At 49.4% G+C, this 9,530-nt stretch overlaps 1 protein-coding gene across 4 annotated transcripts in view; it reads left to right on the top strand.

Moving 5' to 3' along the window:
* Positions 1 to 324: 324 nt before the first annotated feature.
* Positions 325 to 9,530, top strand: part of GRIN2B (glutamate ionotropic receptor NMDA type subunit 2B) — a 211,857-nt gene continuing 202,651 nt past the window's right edge. The window contains exons 1-2 of one of the 4 annotated variants that reach the window (XM_032689029.1): positions 325 to 423; positions 1,235 to 1,666. The gene's annotated coding sequence lies outside the window, so the exon portion shown is untranslated. The other 3 variants (XM_032689031.1, XM_032689030.1, XM_032689028.1) reach the window with 3 other exon arrangements.

Raw genomic sequence — 9,530 nt, 5'->3', positions numbered from 1 at the left:
CTCCTCCTTCTCCTCCTCCTTTTCCTCCTTTTCTTCTCCCCCCGTTTCCCCCACTGCTCGCTCTCACAGCCCTCTTCCCGCTCCCCCGTCCCTTGATTTTTCCCCCCCTCCTCACCATTTTCCGCGGGTATACTTCATTATTATTAATCGCTAAGGTGCTTTATTAGTTCACGTTCCCATGTTTTCTCTACCTCTGGGAAGCATTCTCGGATCTTTTATATTGCAGAGAATTTTTTTTTGCAAAATATATTTTTAGGGTGATGCTCTGAGCACTTCCCCCTTCCCACCCCGCATCTCCCACCCGGGCAGTAACAGAGAAGAGACTGAAGAAGTTGAGCATGTCTGAGGCGGATCAGCCTTGCAGGCAGAGAGGGGGGCAGTAGCTACTCAGAGCAAACCGAGTGCTTGAAGCAGGATTTGCTGGTATGTATGTGGGTCTGGATTTTATGACAGCTGTAAGTGTGAATCTTTTTCCGTGCGAGATGGGAGGGGAAAAGAAAAAAAAAAAATACCTACGGCTTCATTAAATAAATGCCTGCATAGCTATAAGCCCGGTCCGGCTGTGCACCATCGGTGGTGTGGGGACACTCCCAGCTACCCACCCACCCACCCATAGGAAAAAAAAAGAGCCCAAGCAAAGCCCTGACAGGCGAGGGTTGTGTTGCGGGAGGCGAAGGGGGGGGGCGTGGTGGAGGGCGCGTAGTGCAAACCGGCCCCGTCGCAGGTGAAGCAGCCCCCCATCGCCCCCCCGGCCCCGGTGGCGGTGCGTGTGTGTGCGCGGAGCGCGCCCCGCGCTGCCCGTGGAGCCGAGCGCGGCGGGCAGCGGTGCCGGCAGCACTGCAGAGGGGTGGGCACGGCCCTCGCCAGCCCTCGGGGGCTGGGCCCGGGGGTGGGCGAAATGCTGTGCGTGCGTGGGGAGGGGGCCGTGGCGGGGGGGGGAGTCGCCTTCTCTCTGCGATTCACATCGTGCCCGCTTTCCCGTCTCGTATGCATGCCTATCCCGGGAATGGTGTAGTCAGCCCGTATCTGAATTATTTATAGACTCGTGCCAGCTGGTTTTTTTTGTTGATTTTTTTTAATTTTTTTTTTTTTTTTTAAATTCCGCTGGTGTGCACTGTTGGGAAATGCGTTTTGTCTCCCTTCTTTCTCAATATATTAATGTCTTTGTTGGGGAGCGGTTTTTATCCCCTTCAGATCCCTCTAATACAAAATTGATGCTTATTTTTCCCTTCAGGAAGGGGACGCTTTGAGGATAATCATGCTTCACAGAAGAACGGCACCGACCTCCAGTTGCATTAAACACAACCTCTTTCAATAGGGCTCCAGGAAAAAAAAAAGAATTATAAGAATAGTCATTAAAAAGGCGAAAGGAATGCTTACTCTGGAACCTGCATTTGATGATCCTCACCAGTCGTGCTGAATATCCTCTGTAGTGATTCTCTCCAGCTTTTGAATTTGCACCGCTTCAAGACGCAAGATTGCCACAAAGAAACCTCTATTTTTTTTACAGCCAAGTAGGATTGTTTTTTAGCTCATTCCCCCACATTTGCCCCCCGACCCTTATTCTTCTTATGTGGATATGCAAGGAAGAAGAGGAGACTGGACATTCCCAACATGCTCTCTCCCTTGATCTGTCCGTCTAGAGGTTCTGCTTCTACAAACCAAGGTAGGGAAATTCCTGTTTCTGTGGTTTTGCTGGCAGCTCATTTTGGTTTGCCCAGGGAAGATCACTCACAGTAGAACAAAAGGTTTAGAGATGCTGCTTTTAGAAGCAGACACAGGGGAAAAAATAAAATAACATTCACCAGACATGTTGATTCTCTCTTGGCTCATCAAATAGGACATGAAGAGAAGGCGAGAGGGATGCTTTTGAGTTACATACCGCGTCGTGAATCGGGGAAAAGTCCCTTGTGATTTTTTTTGGGGGGGTGGGCAGGTGGGGTCGAGAGAGACACGGGAGGAGGAACGCGGCTTTGGACAGGGGTGAAAAGGAAAATAATTCCCATCCATCCACCCGCAAATTGCCTCCTTTTCGCTGGTCCAGCGGCTTCTTGCCATGCTTTGATGTGAAAACAGAGCTCATTAGGAACAACAGGACGTAGAAACCTGCTTGTTGCCGAGGAGGGTGGTGCATTACTTAGAACCCACGCCGGCCTCTCGATCGTGAGCGGCCTAACGCGGGGGCCGGGGCCGGGGCCCGGGGGGTGGTCGGGGCCGCCCCTGGCACCGCGGCAGGAGCCCGCCCAGCGCCGGGGCGAGTGCGCCTGCTTGCGTGGAGGTGAAGGGCTATTTTAAGTCCAAGCACGTCAAGAGACTTAGCATGAACCTACGAGGCGCTGTATTCAGGCAACTTCACGTGTTTTAATTTATCCCCATCCCTCTGGTGCCATCAGCGGGCATCGTGGCCCCTGTCCGCCGCGACCCATCCTTCCCCCCCCATTCCCCGCGCCTTACTCCCCCTGTCCCTGCGCAGGCAGCCCCTTCCCCAGCCCACTCGGGAGGGATGCAAAATGGCTAACGTGCCACTCGGCTGTAGATACGCGAGAGATACCGGTGCATCCCAACCGTAACGTGACATGTGAGTCTTTCTGTAAGATGGTGGCAAGACAAAGGGAGCAGAGAGCCGTGGGATGCGGGAGCGCCGGGCACAAGGTGTTGAACGTCTCGGGGTTATTTTAAGCCTCAGCCCGTGCCCAGCGCGCCGCTTCGCCCGGCACGCGTGGGTCTGCGCTCCCACGCCGAGAGGCGGGGGGCAGGGGTGAGCTGCTGCACAGCCCCCTCCCGGGGGCGCACCCCCACCACCCTTACCCGCATCGGCAGCCCCCACCTGGGCTCCCACCGACCCGCCTCTCCCTTCCTTTCGACCCTATAGAAGACCGGAAGCCTGGCAGCGGGCGGGGGGCGTCAATACGGATCGAGAGACTCACCCCGCTGCAGAATGAGGGGGGGGTGTCACCCTCCAGCCCTGCCGCGGGGTGAGGCATCCTTGAGGCACCCTCAGCCCTTGAGGCATCCGGAGCATCCTGAGGCGGGGGCGCGCCTTTCCCACCCCCGCCTTTGCCTTCATCCTTCCAGTAGCTCTTTGCCACATTTCTGAGGGGTTTTTGTCGAGCTACTGTTAAAACCCAGGAGTGGTTCCGCGTCAAGGGGTTGAAAGCCACCTTTCCTGACATATTCTGGCTGTGCTTCTATAAATATCTAAGGCTTCCCAGGGTTTATCCGCGCCTGGATCCTCCCTGCCTGAGCTCTACCTCCCTCCCATTTCCTCCGCAAGTGGGAGTAGAAAGTTTACCTATGCGGGGAGGAGGGCGTGCCGAAGCCTTTCCCCCCCTTTTCGGGAGGAATTTCTCAGGCCTCGCGGCTCCCGGATCTACCCAGGACGCCAGCACCGACTGGGTGGGGGATTGTAGCCCCCTTCGTCGGGGGTCATTTACCCCTGAGAAGCCCTAAAACACAAGTCCCGGGAGGGTGCCAGCAGCATCCGAGGGGAGAGCAGATGCTGGGCTCAGCCCCTTCCCCCCCGCCCCTGCTTTTGCAGGTAGATAGGAGGGAAGAGGAGGAAGGTTGCCTTGAGTGCCTGGTCAGAGCGGCAGTCCCCGGGAGCCGGGCCGGGCTGCCTGCTTCCTCTGGAGAGCTGCACTCATCCCTGCCCGCCTGGTGCCTGCCACAGCCACCAGCCCTGCCAGCAGGGCACTGGGCCCAAGCGGCTGCCGCATCGCTATCACAGCCCTTCTTAGCCCTGCCCTGGGCCGGGTTCATGCTCCTGGTGGAACAGGGCAGGTGGGAGTTGGGGAGGGGTCTGTCAGCTTTGATGCTCAGTCATGGGGGCCAGGAGCATGGACCTACATCCTCATCCTTCCTTTACCTCCCAATCTCTCTTGCTGCTACCTTTACCTGCGACTCCTCATGTTCTCTGCAAGCTGCAGTATGGGCAAAAGGAGATGCCCCCTAAAACTGCTCTCCCCACCATCAAGCACAGCTACCTCAGGCTTTGCAAGCACTGTATGGAGGCAGCTGATCCCCTCTGAGCTGCCCCTTGGGCAGGCTGAGAGGGCTGGGTATGCAATACTCCCAGCTTATGGGGTGAGCTCATGCTAGTGCTGCCCCATTCCCCAAGCCCTTGGGGAGCAGAGCAGGGGCATGGCACCCTGTGATGTGCGATGACCTGGTGTGCCCCAGCTGAAAGCAGCAGTCTGTGTGTGGGTGCAGGGTGCTCTCTAAGAGGAGAGGTGTGGGTATGGGCGATTTTCAAGTGCTCACCCATGCCACCCCAAAGCAGCAACTCTTGTCACCTCCACACATCCTGGTTTTCTTTGGTTCCTCATCACACCAGCTTGTCTCCCAGTCCTGAGTGGGGGTCTCAGAGGGTTAGGAGAGGATGAAACAGGTTGAGGACAGAGTGGGAAAACAGCCTGGGGGAAGTGAGATCCACTTCAGCTTCCTCTCGGCTCAGCCTTATATACGCAGGGACAGATCTCAGCAGGTAAAAAGAAAGAAGCATAATCAAAGCCACGACTCCTCTTCCTAAGGACCCTGGGCTCTGATCTGTTGTCACACACCTGCTGCACCAGCCCAGCTTAGCCTGTACCAGTCTGGTGCCTCTTGCAATCCCTTCGCCAGTGAGACCATCCCTGGGCAAAAGAAGGTGTCAGCAGCAGTCCCCAGCCATCCCATTCTGGGCAGCATTTTCAGGATAACTGCATTGTTGGCTGAGTTCTACATTGCACCTGTGCATGCAAGAATGCAAAGAGATCATGGAGAGATGGAAAATACAGATCGGGGCAAAAATCCCAACCCACCATCTCCATCTAATAATTTAGGCTTTGACTTGTTTTATCCTCATTTTGGATTACTGAGTCTCCTCGTATAAAAAGTCTGTCAACCTGTGAACCAGCGCCCCAACCCTAACCTCCAGGGGGAAAAGATGATGGAATTAACGTATATGTTTCATCTGATATTGGAGCTGCGGCTGTTTCTTGTGCTTGGTTTGGAAGCGGGCAGGTGGACCTCACTGCTGGTGCCAGAGCTATGGAGCTGTGCTTGGATTCCCACACTGGACTCACGTTGCCTGGGTTGGCACCAAGAATCAGTGTCTCTGCAGTACCACGTGGGAGGTCTGAATGTGATTCTCAGTGCTGTTTTCTCATTCCCCCAAGCTGGCAGAGGGTGGGAGCTCTGTACAGACAGCACTGCTTATCTTTGCAATGGGCTCCATTCCACGCTCTTTTGCTCCTTAGGATGCACAAAAGCTGCCTGTGAGATAGTCCAGACTGAGGACTGGTCTCTAGAGGTTTAATCTTCTTGGCCTTTAGGGAAGCCACAGCTCTACTCTGCCAGTAGTCTACTGGTAGCATGGTTTGGTGGGCCACAGGGAGAGTTATCTTGCAGCTGGAGAACACGCAGAGGATTTTTTTAGTTTTTTTAAAATTTTCTTTGTGTAAGCTGCAATTTATCACAAAGAAATTGATTAGTTAATAGAGGAGATGGACTAGATGATCTTTTTGAGAGAGATGGCTCAATGTATTGTGATTGCCTAATCCACTATGGAATGCTCATAGTATCCATTCTGCCTGATGCTGGGGCTCTAGGATTGCCTGACTCTTCTGCGATTATCTTTCTTTGATATATATTTATACTTGATAGAAAAGCACGAAATGTTGGGAGAAACATGGCTGGTTGGTTACCTGCTATTGCTCTCATCCGTCCTCTGTCCACTCATTCACTGGAACTCTTCAAACCACAGTGAATCAACTTATTAATCTTGTCACTTTGCCGCAGTCAGACGGACTAGCTATGGCCCTGGGTACCTCCCTGCATAAGATGAAATAGCAGTTTGAAGATCACAGCACTGAAATATGTGGAAGGGGAACCAGAGAAAAATAAGATATTTGAAGCTAAGCATGGCTCACCTGCTACCACTGCCTTGTCCCTTCTGAGCTTTGTGTTTCTGCTTCAGTAAAGTGCCTCATAATGGGAACTAAAAAACCCATTTCTCCAACCACAGAGGGGGCTCCACCATCCATCTGACTTACCCTTCTTACTTGTTCATATAAAGACAGGAAAGCAGTTGCTGGCAGGGATGCTTGCTCTGGCAAAATAAGTGCCATAGTGCTAACCACCTGGGAACTAGGAGATTGACCCAGCTGGATTAAACATCAGAGCTACCTCTCATGCTGGAAAAAAAAATAAATCCAAGTGAACCCACCCTTTATCATTCAGGAGCTCAATGCTTCCTTAGCTGCAAACCACAAGCTCCCAGATAGAACTATACGTTGGAGTGTGAACTGGTGTGTGTAAAAGTCGACTAAATGCATGGTGGTGATTTGTGCAAACCAGGCAGTATATCTCCCATGTACCTGAGGTTACTGAAAAGAAAAAACGTCCCCTCTCTATGCAGTCAGAAACAAATGTGTGGCACAAGGCAGCGTGCAAACTATGCTGTGATCAAGTCAATTCAAACCATGGCTAATTTGGATCTCTCAAGGCAAGGTTACCTTTTATTTAGTGTTTTCTTGGAAGCAGGAGAGAACACTGAGTCTGGGCAGCAGGAGGGACTGACTTACCTTTTTAAAATTTTTACACATACACTGAATATGCTTTATGTGTGGGGAATAAAAATATTGCTTTTTCTGTACTCAGGGTCACTAAAAAGGGGAGAGAAAAAGGGTACATGCTCTGAGACTCACTGACAGCTGATTCTTCTTAATACAGTGAGTATTTGTAGACTGAGAAGTATGCTGGGTGGCTCTCTTCCCTTTCTAACACAAGCAATCAAAGACCATGTTTCAGAGCCACCAATACAAATGGATTGATTAAATATCTGGGGAAAAAGAGAAATTTTGGATGAGGGTGTGGTTACTGGCCCAAAGTGAAAGGGATACTAGACTGAGACCTCTGCAGCATTCACTCCCTCAAAACCCATCTACAAGGAAGGGTCAGAACTGAAAAGAGTCACTGAAAGTGACTCAGGTAAAAGGTTGGGTTGCCGACTCTGAATATTGAAGACGTTTTTGTATTCCAAAGCATACAGTATGATACAGTATCATTAACACTGTTGTGCATGGCCATGCTGAAACATTTATAGGGAAGAAACACTCTTAGGGGGAAAAACGTGAATTTTATCTTCATCTTCATGTTTGGTGGCTTGTCTCTGCTGATTGCTCATCCACTAAAACAGGTGTGGGGTCACCAGGTTATCTGGTCTGAATAATCCATGGGACATGGGTCACTCCCACTCATCCCTGGCATGTTGGGCATGTAGGAACTCACCTCCAGTTAACTCTTCATGTGACAAACTCTTAAATTACTTCTCGAGGTAGCAGTCAGCCTACACTTCTTTGTCTGTATGTAGCTATAGTTGTGGAAATAATTCTTGCTTGCTAACACTTTCAGTCTGGATTTCAACCACTGACCAAGAAATGAAGCAGTCTAACTGCCACCATCCTGCTCTAGACCTGCTGTCCAGCCCATGTGTGAACTCTGTATACAATCCTGTTTGTATTATTTGTTGGAAATAATGAAATGATCTGTCTAGTGCCTATTTACAGTTGTGGTTAAGCCCTGCTTAGATAACTGTGTTCTGTTTAGGGGCTGCACTTCTAAGAGAGGGAAGAACTGGGGAGAGTGTGGGGGAGTGAACTAAGACAATGATCACAGAGTAGAGAAAACAAGACCTGTAAAAAAGGTTGAGAGAGCCACAGAAGCTCAGTCTGGAGAAAAGACAACTGTGGGTGGATCCCTAACTGTCTGCAAATACATAAAAGACTGTTACAGAAGAAGGAGAGGGGCCAATTATTCTCATTAGTCACAAAGGACAGATCAGGAAATAAATGAGTTTAAGATGAAGCAGAGAGAATACAAATTAAACATAAAATTAAATGTTTACTGCAATAATGTTTTTAGTGACAGTAGATGTTGATAATTTTGGCAGATTAGCTTTGACTGATGATATTTAAAGCTAGATGTAGGTGCTGAACAATCAGGATTTTGTATCTAATAAAGTCTGTCTTCAGTGAACCTTAGATCATGATATTTGCATGCTTAGCTAAACAACTTTGGAAGAAAGATAATGAGGTTGATCTGTCCTGTGTGCAGGAGGGAGGGATTGACTGTCCCATCAGAGGAACCTGGTTGGGTTGGGCCCTGTGCTCCAAATCTCATATGGTAGCTGTAGGAATCAAAATGATTGTGTTGACTGGTGGCAACAGCCACCTGCTACACTTGAGTGTATCAGGAGCTCCCCAAAGATGTCTGGTTTGCAATATCTCTGATATGTTGTGACAGCTCATCCTGTTCGGGGGACAGCTAGAGCTTCAGTAACGAATTTGGGGCAGAAGAGGCTTACAAATGTGTCCCATGTGAATGATGCTTTAGCATTTGCAAGCACAGTTCTTGAATCCTGGGATAAGATAGGCTGTTCTAGATTGAGACCCTGTCCCTTTCATTAAGAAGCTTCACCTGTCTGTAGCCATTGCATTCAAGTTTTTACACTATCACAGCATCTGAACAGCTAGTGTGCCGAAACCTCATACTGCAAGGGGAGATGACGTTTACCATCACATACTGAATGATGTGAAAATTTACACCTTGCTATTTCATGATGTCATTCTTTTGTCTTGCAAGTTGAGATACAGTTTAAAGATGTCTTGTGTTTACTTTGCTGCTCCCAGAAGAAAAAATGGGATATGGGCAATCACAAGCATCATGGTTTCTGAGAATCATGGCTTCACTAGCCAGCCTTCACAATCTCAACTCTCTGTGCTCTGAGTTGGAGAAACTTCCTGTGCCTGGTTGGGGTTTGAATGGGTGGCTCTGTTAATGGGTTCAGTGAGGGGTCTCCCTAGTTTTGAGTCAGTAGAGATTCCCCTGCCAGGGGCTGAGGTGTCTGAAAGTGCAATTTTGAAATTGTGAGTTTGGCCAGCATTGGGAACGTGCTGTGCGGCCTAAGGCCTATGCCAGTTTATATCCTCCTGTGCATCAGCAGAAGTCGTGACTGTGGTGCAACCTTGCTGGTGGATTACACTATTTTTAACAGATCAACAAGCATGTAATCCTGACCTCTGGTATATTCTGTAGGAATCAGGAGTTTTCTATACAGGTGTCCATGACACACCCAAATTCAAATGGAGGAAATGACACAATAAGCTTTCTTTTTTTATTATGCTTGGATTTAACATTTTTATTTCACCTATTCTCCTAATCTCTTAGTTAGGGTTGCCACGCACTGTTGAGGAGCTAATATACACAACTCTCTCACATGGATGTAATTTCTTGCATGTATGACCTCTGAAGAATTTGGAGGATTTTACAAAAGGAAATGAATGTAAAAGATGTAAAGTTAGTAAGTTATTAATAGTAAACTATTTCAAAACAGACTAGGAGGTGAGATGGTTACTCAGAGCCAGCTGAGACAGACAAGATCTGGTGTCACGAGCCTGATGATAATTTACTAGTGTAAATGCCATGTCCTACATCACAGCTGATGGCCTAATGAACAGAAAATTGTTTTCAGGTGATAGGCATAATAGCCT

Source organism: Chiroxiphia lanceolata, chromosome 5 (genome assembly GCF_009829145.1).
Source record: "Chiroxiphia lanceolata isolate bChiLan1 chromosome 5, bChiLan1.pri, whole genome shotgun sequence".
Classification (NCBI taxonomy): Eukaryota; Metazoa; Chordata; class Aves; order Passeriformes; family Pipridae; genus Chiroxiphia; species Chiroxiphia lanceolata.
This window is presented reverse-complemented; position numbering and strand designations above follow the sequence as displayed.